The following is a 15,347-nucleotide window of genomic DNA, read 5'->3' as shown; positions in this document are numbered from 1 at the left end:
ACATTTTACTGCCGTGCCAGCAAGAAAAAATCGGTTTATTGCCATTGTTCGCAATTTTTACATTTAATTTAGATGCTATCTTTTGGTGTCTCTACTTTACAATTTACACGAACTGGCCTCGCCCCCGTTGTCATTGTGTTATAAATTCTGACAACTAAAAAAATGTGCCTTACATAAATAAAACGGTCGTTTACTAAATTTTGCTGTGTTTAATGAACACGTATCATTTTAACAAAGCAACTTATAGATTTTTATGCAGGTTCAAAGTTAACATGAAATTAAAAATTCATTTTATGCTAGTTAAGTAAATTTATTGATACACTAGCTGACCCGGCAAACGTTGTTTTGTTATTATTATTATTGTTACAACAAACATGATTCATGGTCCATGTGGTACTCTTAATAGTTTATCGCCTTGCATGGCAAATGGAAAATGTACTAAAAATTTCCCTAAAGATTTTACCAATGATACGGTCACAAATGTCGTCAGATACCCAATATATCGTCGAAGAAATACTGATAATGGTTGATCGTAGAAGGGTGAAAATTTAGAATTGTATGTATTTTTGTATGTTGTATCATAAAAGAATAGAAACTAAAAATTTTGTCTAAAAAATAAAAAAAAAATTTAGGGGTGGACTACCCCTAACATTTAGGGGGATGAAAAATAGATGTTGGCCGATTCTCAAACCTACTCAATACGCTCACAAAATTTCATGAGAATCGGTCAAGCCGTTTCGGAGGAGTATGGGAACGAAAACTGTGACACGAGAATTTTATATATAAGACTAGCTGACCCGGCAAACGTTGTTTTGTTATTATTATTATTGTTACGACAAACATGATTCATGGTTCATGTGGTACTCTTAATAGTTCATCGCCTTGCATGGCAAATGGAAAATGTACTAAAAATTTCCCTAAAGATTTTACCAATGATACGGTCACAAATGTCGACGGATACCCAATATATCGTCGAAGAAATCCTGATAATGGTTGATCGTAGAAGGGTGAAAATTTAGAATTGTATGTATTTTTGTATGTTGTATCATAAAAGAATAGAAACTAAAAATTTTGTCTAAAAAATAAAAAAAAAAAATTTAAGCGTGGACTACCCCTAACATTTAGGGGGATGAAAAATAGATGTTGGCCGATTCTCAAACCTACTCAATACGCTCACAAAATTTCATGAGAATCGATCAAGCCGTTTCGGAGGAGTATGGGAACGAAAACTGTGACACGAGAATTTTATATATAAGATTATACATGCAAAAATAAATAACATTCTTATGCAGAATAATCTCATGACCATCTTTTAGTAAAACTGAACCCAAATGTGACAATTTAATCTCGAGTTAGTTGTGAAAACATTTTCGTCTAATTTATATGTAGGCCATTTACACACTTCTTGAAAGCTTTGCTTTAGCCAAACGTTCCGTGATTCTGATTTCGGGGGTGTCGTGTGGTGAAGTGGCGAGATCCCATTGGATGGTCGACGTGGCATCGCCACGGGCTCTCCTTGATATATGGCGTGTCGGGATTATTTCCAAAACTCGTATTTATGTTGTGTGCTCGGGAATTTGTCTTGTCTCCGCCGCTTTTGCGCTGCTGATGCTGTGTGTTAGACCGGTAAAAAAGGCGAAAAAATCTCAGTCTACACGGAATTCACTTCCTTCAACCGTATTTTCAGCCGGAAATCGGGGTTCGGTTTGATGTTTTTACAAACATCTTGTTTTTTAACCAATTGAAATTTTTATATTTTTGATTGATGAATTGAAAATTCTGCCAAGCTTAAGGAGAGACATCTTAAAAAGACGCATCATGTCGTTAAACAAACAAAATTTTTCATCCTTAAAGACCGTAACTACAATCATTCAGGATGTGCTCATCAATCTTGTTTAAGCGCTAGACAAATCTCTTTAATAAAGGTTAGATAATTTTTTATTTAGCCCACTTCTTTGTACGGTTCAGAGCCTTCATTTAAATAATGCAGCCGCTGCGAACTAATCTAATCTGCCTATGAGGCTGGACCGCGTATAATCATCGAACTATTTGGAGATTATGGACAAAGCACCGACACTCCGGGTACCATGTAAAGTCTTGCACATTTTTTGCCCATTCCGAAACAACGCGTCGACGGCCATTTATCAAACCCGCGTTCCCTGATAACATTCTATAATGTTAATTACCAGATGGTTTATTGTCATAGTTTGAAATTATAATCGATAACCGCAGACCCTCACTATGCATTCGACCATCGCTGCAATTGTAAACAATACCATCATCGGCCTAGTGGATCTTGTCCATAACTGATTGTGACCGAAATTAAATATAGGATTAATTGGGAGATGACCGACACAAGAGTTAACAGTAATGAGCCATATGATATTATTCTATGGATGTTGGAGCTGTTCATTCCACAAACATAGATATCTATTAAATGGCACTACAAAATTAACACCAATGAATTTGTATACAAAGCTTTCGCCTCCATTTAACAATTTACCAAATATATTTTTTAAGAACTAGTACTCTACTACCTGTTTCAGTACAGCGTCTGGAGTAAGGAAGTACTACATGAAAAGTTGTAAAAAATATTTAGTTGTATTTTAGTTCTGAATGAAAAAAGATATTCGTATATTGGTTACTTATTTGTAAAATATATTCAGTCAATTTTCAGTCCGTCAGAAACTTTTTTCAGCTAGGACATTTCACTTGGTTCTTGTTTAGGTAATGAATATTATTGTGTTTATGATACTGGGAGAGAATTTTAATATAAAAGATTTCCTATAAAATTTGCACATATATTAAATTAAAATTATTTCGATGCTAATAATATGGACAAATTGATAGACTCAACAAAATACCTGTCAAATTAAAATATCTCAGATTATCGAATTCCATAAGTAAGAATGCGTTTACTTGCTAGCACAGAATACTTCTGAGCCAATTATGTCGGAATCTGATGGCTAAACGGCGTTATGAGATTAACTGCTGAATATCTGATGCGTGTCTCTGGAAATTCCCATCCAGCGCACACAAAATAAGAAAATGCCAAAGCAAATTCCGACAACATTAAATTATTTCTCTGTTATCCGGGGGGGACCCGAAGTACACACGGATCGCTTTATCACAATGTTTCAGGCATGACTTACATAATATTATCGGGGCCACCGCCGCCTCGGTTTCCATTTTCTTCGTTGGCAATATGCGTCGGTATTTTTGTCGTTTTGCCGCTTCCGTCGCGGCGAAAAATCCTGCCTTCGTTCTCCGGCAACGGAAAAATGCACCGCGTTATCGCCTGACACAATGGCCTCCGTCTTCGCGACACACATTTTAGTTACACGAAAATATATATATATATATATTCATGATTTGAAATGTGAAAGTCTGAATGTTATGGTTATTCATTTCTTATTTTTTGCTTTATTTTCCAATATTTTTTTGAATATATATATTTGAAGTATTTTTTATACAAATATATAAAATAAATGTTTTTATTTCATTCCAAATTTCAGATATTCTTCTAAAATATAAATTTGTTAATAATATCCAGGATGTCCCCGAAAGGCTGTTTAGAATTCTATCACAAATTCTCGAGATAAAAATATATTGATTTACCTGAAGTACAAAAGTTAACAGTTACTGAGGTCGTCAAAGTTAATAATTTATTTTCATTGTTTTTTTTTTTTGATAGTGTCCTCTACACCATACATCAAATTTGTTTTATTTCTCCTTAAAAAACCTCTGTACATTATGTTTAAGGTTGATCTGCTTCAATCAATAGAGATGAAGAAAATTTAAAATTTGTGTATAATTTTGGAATGAATAAAATAATTTAATGTCTTAATTATATTATGATTATTTATAATTAGTATTACCAATACATATAAATATATTGAAAATAAAACAAATTCAATACAAAAGCTCAAAAAATATGTTTGACATTTTAATTCAAAATATTAATAAAGTCAATACAATATTGTCTGCATACCCTATTATGGTATAATGAAAACATTTAATAACATTTTTGTTTTATATGAATTGGCTTGTTTCATTTATTTAATTTATAGAATTAAAAAATATTATATCATTCCACTTTTTATTAGCTAGCAATGCTGATAAATTCAATGTGCAATTTTGACAAATAGAAATCATTCTCGTGGAAACTAGCCCGTAGGTGAGATGCATATTTCATTATTTAATGGATTATTTTTACCTATATTGTTAAATGTATATTCCAATGTAAATTACTCTGTCTATCCTTCCTCTCTATAGTGGTAAAAATAATGTTTTTCAATAAACATTTGCTCACCTGGTTTATCATCGAATATATTCCAAAAAATGCCCCGAGTTAAATTAAATGGACCTGCTCTAAACATGATGCTGGCTTTTTGTTGCTTTTATTGACCGGATCAGACATAAAAAAGAGTAATGTCGAGTTTTAATTACAATAAAATATATAATTCCAACAGTAATGTTCCAAAATAATGAGAATTTGAAACATAAACTTTATGAAAATTTAAAGTTTGTAAACGCAATGAAATATCCAAAACAAACGATGTCGTTATTCCTAATGACTGTCCAAGGGCGACAAATGGCACTATTTAATTTTTTGTTTAATTAGAAGTACAGATTAAATTTAAACTTTAACAGCGTTACGTGCCTCCAAAGGCTTTGAAACCGATCTAAGCATTATTTGAGCAGAATCGATTATCATAGTTGGGGAACGTTTCTCGGCGAAATAAGTTTAATAGTTCCTTTGACTTGGTTGCGTGCGTAAAAGCGATAGTGGGCCGCTGTGTCCTGTTTGTGCAAGTGGATATTTAAAGCGATATTAATTAAACTTGCTGGGGAAACTGTTACATTAAAAGTAATCTGCACTCTTGAATGGCGAGGTCGTATTTAAAACACAATCGCCATTAATTACCACCTCGGATAAAATGTGCGAGGTTTTTAGAAAATTTAAATCAAGATTACGCTAGTTAAATATAACGAAATCACTAATTTGGATCTTGAGTAGTTATTGTGCAGTTTATTAGGGGACAATTTATTATTTCAGAATCGGCGAGCATAAGATAATACTATAATTTATTAATTACACCGTACAAACCCCATTTGTATTTTTTAAACCTACGTAAGGCGATTCCTTTGGGTTTTACGATGCTAAATTTGAATATGAAAACAAATTCCTTGTATAATCCACAGTTTGTAGGGTAATTTCGGATTTTTTTCAAGATTGAAAATGGATGACAACACTAAAAGTATAAATCATTTGTGATTGTTGAATAGGATATTTCAAATTGATTTATTCGATTATTTTTAGATCAAGATCACAATGTAGTTTGAGGCAATCAACATTTTTAAAAGTTGAGTCAATACTTGTAAGAGCCCTGTATAAGTTATTTGTCTATGAAAAATTGACAAGTCGATGTTGTAATAACTTTAATGACAACTGTGGGTGGTACAAAAAACAGATTCTTGTTCAGCGTTGAAAAATATATGAGATTTAAAAAATAATTAAAAATTAAATTGTTTCATTCTTCTATGATATGCAATTCTTGAATGACTTTTTTGGGACACCAGATCTACAAGTTTAATAATATTCTCTTATTCAACCTCATATTTTATTAGCCAAAACTGGAAGACTTATAGACGATTTTATAAACTAACGACATCAATCCGATACGGCAGGGCCGAAGCATCGAAAAAGGATCCTGGACCAGGTCTGATTTCAATTGATTTAAAATTTCAATCTCGAAAGATCGAGTTTCATCATCGTATGGGTTTTCTTTCGGTCGTTCAGTGCGGGAATTTGAAACCCGATTTGGCGGCTCGGCTCAGAAATATCGTGGACCAAATGACTCGCAAACAATTTGAAGAAAATATTATTAGCCCGTTTCGCGAAATAAAATCTTAACGAGGTACGTCGAGGGAGGGAAAGATTCTTTTAAAAGTGGGCCACGATTTAACGACTACTTTTTATAACATCATTTAGACAATATTTTTGACTTATTAAATCTTAATGTCGTAATTATTATTATATAAAACATACACTTTAAACTTTCTCAATTGTGCTGTTGAACACTGAGGTGGTAAAAAAGTAGTTTTAATAATTATAAATTTTATAATTTTGAATTTTTCTACTTTTAACCTAAATACCTATTTAGGTTTTGTGTAGATTAAATAATAACTATGTCACAGTTTATTTCGTTTAATCGAGAGCCGTTCCTGAAGACTGTCGTGATCCTGCGACCTCCATGGGAAACCCGCGCAGGATTCATGGATGAGCCATGCATAATGTATCAACGAGTTTTTGTTGTGTGTCGTAAACGTGACGAACTCACCGAGAAAATTTTAATAATGTAAGTTGAACGGTGAAAGGAATGAGAAACTGGACCTGGAAGAAACATAATGCCTAAAAAATCGATTACATTTAAAAGTGATTCGTGTAATACAGGCATGATATATTTTTCTACTATCATTGTTTTCCTATGTCAATATTCAATATTTATATTTGCATCACGAGCGAATTCATATTTTCCTGATGGAGTAAAGAATACATCCAAGCAGGAATTCCGTTATGATTGCTATGCTTCAAGGAACGAGATATTGGAACGTATTTTTGCCATATGTATTCTCATAGTGAATTTAACACGTTTGGACTGTAAATATTATAACCCATTAAAATAATTTAGTCTAAGTGATATGGAAGCATTAAAAATGGCTTTTAATTTAGAAAACGCCCTGTATAAGAGAACTTTTTGTTTGTATAATTAGCAACATTGCAAAGTAAAATGAACAAAATAAAAGATCAAAAAATCTAGGTGAAAAATTAATCATGGCCGAAAATTTTAATAAAACCTCTCCCCAAATTGGCACCTCTTCAGAAATATCAATCGGCCTGAGATCCTCGAGCCGATCATCAATCATTGTTTATCATGTTTGAGTGATGCTCGCAACTGGAAAAGGCCAAATTATATTTACATTTCAATTTACGGTACATATTAAAGCATCAATCATATTTTTGAAGCAGAGGGTTGGTAAGAATTCATTCTGCGAATTAAAAAAGAGGCAAAGCGTCGGAAAAAACATATCACTTAAAGTAATTATACCACGCTCACATAAATATGTGTCATGCACATGTTCACACCCTCGACTGCCAAACATATTATCCTCTTGCACTCTCATGAAAAATATCCTTACTTTTTCAGTTCGTAAATGGAACGGAATTATATGGGAAACTGAGGCTTTCATTCACATAAGTAATAATTCATTTTATTATTATTACAGGGAAATGCTTATGTCAATTTAATATATTATAATTCCGATATAAAATGTATCAATTTAATCGTATATTTTTATGGATCTATTAAATACTTTCCTTGGAAATATACTTTATGTAATAAGTCATTGATTTTGATGATCATAAAAACACAAGTAGCAGTTGCTCATAATTTCAATTATATGGTAAAAATTGAGTAATTACTAGTACATAGGTTAAAATAAAAACCGTTTAATACTATTTACTTATATGTCGACAAAAACATTGTATTTATCGATTAAACGGTAACTTAAATTATGCCTAGTTAGTAGGAACAGATCCTAACAGTTAAACTGATTAAAGCTTGATCATCCCCTTTGATGAGTAATTGAAAATTTATGATTTGCTGCGTAAAGTTGATGATAAGATTAGAGATTTCATTAGAGTAATTAAAGTTAAATTGCCAACCAAATTGTTTCATACTTTTGTTTGGCGGCGGTATCTCTTTCGGTGAATTATTGTAATTTTCTCAGTTAATGATAATCAAAGATCTGTGCTCTAATGAGTTTTCGGCTTTTAAATTTAAATTAATCGCGGCAATGAGCAGAGAAACGGGAACAAACTGTTCCAATTTCCAGAGTTCCTGTTCCGTCGTTGGCCGCTTTCTTTCCAACGTCAAACTTTTAGTTTACTACATCATTTTACGCCATTATGCGCCGCCTCTTTTGTCCACCTTATTTCACTCAAATTACCTTCAGTTAATTCAATAAACCGCCAATTTCATTTTGTGTAAACTTTTCTTTTGCCCGCATAAATTTATGATTGCATTAATCTTATTACGTTTGCCGTTCCTAATAATTGTAATACAAGGAAAATATTTGCAATTCCTCCCAGTAACACAGTTAAGATGTTTTATACCTGATAAACGTCTATTTGAGTGTAAACTTAATAAATTTCAATAAAACTAGCCGTAATATTAAAAAAATAACTCATTTCAAATGAGTTAATTATACGTCTGAAATTTGTTTGTTGAAATGTTTTTCAGAGAATTTAAATTTTTATTTGGGTCGTAAATGACTTTGAAAGTTAAAATATAAGTACGATTTATATAAGCTGTTTATTCAAAAGTCCAAAGGTTTTTTCTTTACTTTACTGTTTACATTATTTTTCATATTAATTAATTACATAAAATACTAAATTTAACTGCACATCACCTAGTTTTCTTACAAATTTAAAAAGTCTAGATTTAAAGCAGTTGCACCCCCAAATTGCATCTCCTATTTACTTAAGTTTCATCAATAATACTTACTGACACTTCATATTACTTATAATTCTTAATATGTATATTAATTTATTTAATTTGAGCTTCAACAAAGTATTTCATTACAAATTTGAAAAGAAAATTATCTTAATATCAGTCAATACTTCGGTTCCAGGTTCAATTTTATCTTGCGGAGCCCTCCATTTTTAACATGGCACGTAACAAAGTAAAATTTGGAATAAAATACAGATAGAACTATAACAAAAATGGCTTCTTATGAAAAATTCATAGTTTCAGATTCAAATTTTCATGTTTCACCTTTTGACTGCAAAATATATGAAAATTAGAGGGGTCTCTTGGATGTAGTTAGTAAATCAACAAAACCTTTGTGTCGACACAAAAGGACACAATACAATTGTTGAGGCATTGTTCTTTACCGTATAGGTATTAACTAACTTTGTGTTGGTCTTGGCTTGTTTGCGCCGTCTCTCCTTCCCTCTGATACTTTCGAATTAATTAGAATCTACGGCCGTGTGTTTCGTGCATGTGTACATAGGACAGCTTACACTTCTATTATCGGAATTACACTGTCATACATCCACTTTCACAATTAGCCATTGTTATTTGTAGCTGTACCCCTGTTACAACCGTTTTGAATTATAATAATAATTAAGTATCATCGATTTATTGAATGAGATATTAATCCCACACAATCTCTGAAAACAACACAGTTATGAGAGCAGTTTGGAGAACATTACTTTTTGAATTTGTCTAAATTCAAACTTATGTGCTTAGATCATTATGCTTTTGCCATCGTACCATTATTTTAAATTGAAATAACTTTCTTTATAGGATAATATTACTGAAATTTTATCACATAATACACAAAAAAGCTTTTATAAATGTATTTTATATTGCTTTATGTAGTTTGAGGAGCTCTTGTCGAATATCAATAATCATGAAATCGTTTATCTCTCTTAATACGACCACTTGCACTTGCTCATTAGTACATTGGCTTAATTTGGACGTTTTGCCATCAAACATTTTTATCCAACCAATTAAACGAAACATAATGCCGGAGCCTAATAAAATAAGAGCCAATCAAATTATATGTTGCGTACTAAAACCGGGAAGATATATTCCGGACTATCACGAACAAATAAAATTAAAAGGCAGTTCCGAAGCTCTATAAATGAAAATAAATTAGACTAATTTGATGTTGCGGTTCAGACACGACACCGTACATCGACGACGACGTAATGATGTAATCGCAAATGAAAAGAATCTGTAGAAATACAGATAAATCCTATAGATATTTTTCATATGCTTATATTCAATAGGTTTTCATTTTCTATCCAGATACTATGGTTGATGTGCAAATTTAATATTTCTTCAAAGTTGTCGCTAACTTTATAAAAGAAACACAGTTTCTTTTTTCATTTTCTCGTGGCTGGATGTACCGTGTACTAAAATTTTTATAAATTGAAGTGTCACCCAGCAAATACGCTGACATGTTCGTATTTGAATGGATGTCAATCAAATCCCATAATTTGAATATTCGCAACGAAAATCAGGTGTTTGGAAGTATAGAATTATTTATAGATTCTGAAGTAGATTAATGATACATAGGGTATAGTATAACATCAGAAAACTACTAAACACCTACAGAAATTATTACAGGCAAAATATTATGTACTGAAAAAAGCAATTTTCTTTAAAATTACTTTCACGTCACAAGTAACAAATACTTCGAACTGATAAAACAGTCAACCACAATTTGTACCTTCTTTACAGAACTAAACTATTTTTAGGTAAATAATTAAACAATGACAAAAAAATAATTGCTACTTGTGGGAATATTCTAGAACTATCTATATGGTGAATAATGAAGAACCAATTTTCCAATGTTGAAGTTAACTTTGACTCTCTAATAAGTCATGTAATCTTGCATTGTTATGAAGTAGCAAAATATAGAAAATTTGTGAACAGTAGAGTAGTAGTTGCATTGATCGTTTAATCTCTTGGTAGGTAGACAATATTCTAGGTCCTAAAATAGATAGTCAAAATTTGACACATCTAAAGTTTCTCCTGAAGAAAATACAGCCCCTCAAATTTCACAAGTTGTTTTTTATATACATAATACATCCTACTATTCAAACTTCTTCCATAAAGTTACAGCAGCATAGATTCTGGGACGTTCTCGTCCTTTCTATTTTCTATGCTACTGATTATTTTTAAAACTATTTAACTAAAACTTTTCATATTTTTTGCACAACTTAGAAAAAAGGTGTTCCTTATTAATTTTGATTAACACAGCGTTTTTTGATATATTTGAATTTTAATATTTATTCCAATTTTCTTCATTTCGATAGATATAACAATATGGCCAATAAAAGACTCATTTGCGTTATGTGAAAGGAGGTAATTGATAATTGTCAAAAAAACCTAATGAATACAACTTGTTTGTTCACGAAAGGGTTTGTCTATTTTGATCACATTTTATAAAATGTTAAATAAGCAATTTACAAAATACACAACAAATTGTACAAATAATTTGTATACATTTGGCTTTCCTGATTTCTGTCCACATTTAATTTACCGGAAATGAAAATAACTCAATAACACAGTTCCTTAGGGATCATTTAATAGAATGACAATGCTAACCAATCAAACTTTTACATTTAGTAACACCTACGATGGATTCGGGCGAAGATTTACGCTTTATATTTGGTCGCTTGAAAACTTTCATTGTCAATTAACGAGTCGGGAAGTGAATCCGAAGAAAATCAATTTAAGTTTATTGCTTTGCTTTTTATACGGGAAACATTTTAATTCGTTTCGGTCGGAGATATTCGAAACTAGTTTCCCATGTTGCCTAAACTTGGACCATTAATTTATTAGCGGATGATTAAAAGAATAGTGACTATTTGGTTATTATTAATCGTTGTTGTATGATTAGAGTTACCGAGAGTAATTTATTCTTGATACAATTAAATGGAAATTGAAATCCAAAGCTTCGGTGCGGTTAACCACGCAATTATAGTATGTTTCAATGGAATATAAATGGAAATTACTTAGGTATTAGTATTAAATAAAGGTGATTTCAAATATCATTATCGAATATATTGTCAGATTTGATAGGTATTGTATTGTATGAACTGTAGTCGTCATAACGACATAATAGTTCGTTTGTCGGGCTATGTGGAGTAACATTCATATTTTAATTATTCTTCATAATTATATAAACTTACCTTTTAGTCTATTCTGTTACCAATCTCAGATGTATTATCAAAGACCTGAAACTAGAAATTTTACTATCAGTGAATACTAGAATAAATCTTTGTTTTTACATTAATGTTGGTTTTTATTGACATTCAAGAATCCACCAAGTCGATTCAACCGATTGAAAACGCCGAAAACAAAATTTATATTCTGTAGCACTGTCTAGAAAAGTAATTGTTGTACAATTTAAACATAACTCGATGCAATTACTTAATTTAAATATTGTTAACTAACTTTCTGTCTTAGATTCTATTGGTTGACGCGAAAAATAGGTTAATTAGAAAGCAAGAAATAGCAGGATATATATAAAGATAAAGAATCATTTGATATGCTCCTAGCTTGGAAAATAGCTTTGATTGTATGGTATATAGATCGAATTATCAAAGAGGATTTTACGAAACAAACATCGTACTCTGGTCAGTGGAAATGAATCTGTTAATTTAAACGATAAATTCTCACTAATAATGGTTTCAAATAATAATTGCAGCTATGAATTACCTTCCAACGTAACAATAACATTTGCGTTATCGTTATCGTATACATATTATTTATTATATACCCCAACACTTACAATTTGGATTAATTTCTTGGGAAATATCCCTGTTTATTGTTTCATGATTCCCCGAAATTGAATATGTAAATTGAAATTGAAATATTAATTCGCATTCCTCTACAGAATTTGTCCATACCTCAATTTATATTAAAAAATGTACGTAATACGATGAAATCAAGAAAAATAAACAAAACAAAGTAAACGTAATAAAAACCTGATATCGAACATTATTTATGCCGCAATGTGTTTAATTAAAGGAGATTAGCTTCAACTAGAGCGAAATGAGTCCATATTTAACGGTAGATTTGTAGGGAGTGCACGTAGAAACCGGTCTGGCCACAGAAAAACCGCTAAAAACTTTAGGTTTTATGATCCAGGCTGTGTACTGAAAAATTAATATTGCCCAGGACCCTGTCGCGTTAAAATAAATATTGAAACCGCGGGTTACTTTTATTATTATTGCGGGGTCGCCTAAATTATGTTCTTTGTTTTTATCTGGAGGGCATTTTTAATTCTTAAAGTTTCAAGCAGAGATTGTACGCAGCGTTTAAAAATAAAAATGTGTAACAAAATTAATTTATATTCTAGGTGAAATAAACGGCAGGTTGCTCAAAGGATTTTGATAAAACCAGTTTAACAAATAATTTTATATTAACTTAAAATTAAATAGAATGTTTCATAATTACTCTGCACCTTCTTTTCACTAAATTTCATTAATTCTGTTTCCGTAAGTAGTTTTATTAATAGAAATTTAATTTATTATACTACGTACAGTAAACCAGTATCAATTAAGTGTTAATTTAATTTCCATGATATTTTAGTAGCACATTTGCAACAAAAATGTTTTATAAAATTCATGTATATTAAATTTAAAAATAATTGATTTAACGCAACACATTTGACATTTGACTAAAATTATCGTTGTTTTATTTAAAGAGGTATTTATTTTCAGATCAGTATTTAATTCAGGAAGTCTCCTACATAGCTTTATTAACTTCAGCTCCTTTGTTTACTAATATTACATATTAAATATTTAGTTTTCCTGAATTAATCCTGAATTAATCACTGAGCTGAAAACATCACTTAAAATAGAAATAAATGATGATTTTATTCAATTGTAGTCATGTATCGGAGTGGTCAACAAGAATTAATCAATTGGTGAATTATATTAATAAAATAGATTTGTTTTAAGGCTCAAATCATTTTGAATTACTATTTCGGGAGGACTGGTTTTCAGCTCAGTATTTGACTCAAATGAATTACTAAATAATTTACCTCACCGTACTAGAATTCCACACAGTTCCCTTGAGATTTTAATAAGAATTACTGTGTGTTACAAATTTAGAATTAAAAATTGTTAAATTTAAAAAGATATATCTGGACTATATGGCCTGAAAATATTTAAGTCAATAAATTTTTGTATAAGTTATATTGTGAATGTATTTTTTATGCCATTAGTGAATTTGAAATGTGGGACATTATAACGAACTGAATGGGAAACCGTAATTTGCGAACTACGAATAATCCAAGGGAAACAGTTGGAAAGGAGGAATTTAAACGAGCATATAAAAATAAAATGTACGCTCTCAAGATGGCCAATTAGTCCTAGATATAAGTCAGCGAGAGGTGGTATGTTCTTACTGGAAGAATATTTGCGACAGGCAGACGTTAATAAGGTTAGGCGATGCTCCAAATGTACATGTTCTTAAATGTGGAACGGGGCTGGCGCCCGTCTTTAACCCTCTTCGTCCCGATCTCGACATCCGTAGTGCTAGTTTAGTGTAGTGCAACTCTCACCACAATTACTGTCAACACAGTGTCACCGACGCCTCTTTAATTCACTCCGTCTCGCCTAACATTTTCCGCGGAAGCCGTTCTATTTCAATTGGACCCCTTTTATTGCATTAATATTGAGTATAATATTTTTCGTTATTGAAATACCAATCAATTAAATGACTACCAGAAGTAAGTAAATTGACATGGCGAGTAGAATATTATATATAATAAAATATTATTATATTATATATTTATAACTATATTTAAAATTACAGAATATATCATCAATATTTGTTTTCAATTTGAGAAACTCATTATTAAGATTAAAATCAAATTGATTTATTCAAATATGTAAAATGCCGAACAATGCAGTGCGTTTTATAAACATTATGCAAATTAATCCTCAACGAATTAAAATTATGTTCATTTATCCAATCAAAATTAATGCCCAGATTATTATAAATTGTTTACTATAATATTACATTTATTACATATTATAAATCACCATATTTTACAAAATAAACCTAAATGACTATGGGTAAACCAAATATTAAATTTTAATTATTACTGAAATAAACAAAAATTTGTTTTTAATTTCAAAACTAATGGTTGATTTGTTTTTGAAGCCAAAAGGTACGGTACGGACTGGTACGATGAGAGTGTGGAGGGTCTTACTCAGTGAAGGACTTCTTGAAAATTCGTTTCCCCCATAAACAATCGACATTGCACATTGAACAAGCGTACAGTACGAGATTTATTATTCACCCAAAAAACTTGATGAACTGAACCTTGGTGATGTGTGGTTTTAGCAGGATTGGGCCTCATTGCACGAGCATCGATGAATATTTTGAGAGAACGTTTTTACGATTGTCTTATCCGTTAAGAGGTAACCTTCTGTAGCCAACACTGCCTGATTTGACACTGTGTGATTTATTTGTGAGATTATCTGAAATCTATCGTATAAATTGACCGGGCTCACACCTTACCTCACTTGAGGTCCAATATTCGCAGAACAATGGGTACGGTGCCCGTGAATAAGCTTCACAGACTTCAGCAGAACTTCAGTAATTGGGTAGCATTAAAAATAAAGGCCATGACTTCATCATCTTCAACACAGTGTAATTGAAAATTCATTTCGTATATGACACGATTAAGAAAAATTATGACTATATCTTCACTGCCCTTTTATGGAAAGAAATATTGAATATCAATTG

General features: G+C 31.3%; 1 protein-coding gene across 1 annotated transcript in view; it reads right to left on the bottom strand.

Moving 5' to 3' along the window:
- Positions 1-15,347, bottom strand: part of LOC109595861 (teneurin-a) — a 196,304-nt gene that overhangs the window by 155,701 nt on the left and 25,256 nt on the right. Inside the window, exon 2 of the mRNA XM_049970103.1 lies at positions 11,774-11,824. The gene's annotated coding sequence lies outside the window, so the exon portion shown is untranslated. The remainder of the gene's footprint in view (positions 1-11,773; positions 11,825-15,347) is intronic.

This window comes from Aethina tumida, chromosome 7, assembly GCF_024364675.1.
Source record: "Aethina tumida isolate Nest 87 chromosome 7, icAetTumi1.1, whole genome shotgun sequence".
In the NCBI taxonomy this organism is placed as follows: domain Eukaryota; kingdom Metazoa; phylum Arthropoda; class Insecta; order Coleoptera; family Nitidulidae; genus Aethina; species Aethina tumida.
This window is presented reverse-complemented; position numbering and strand designations above follow the sequence as displayed.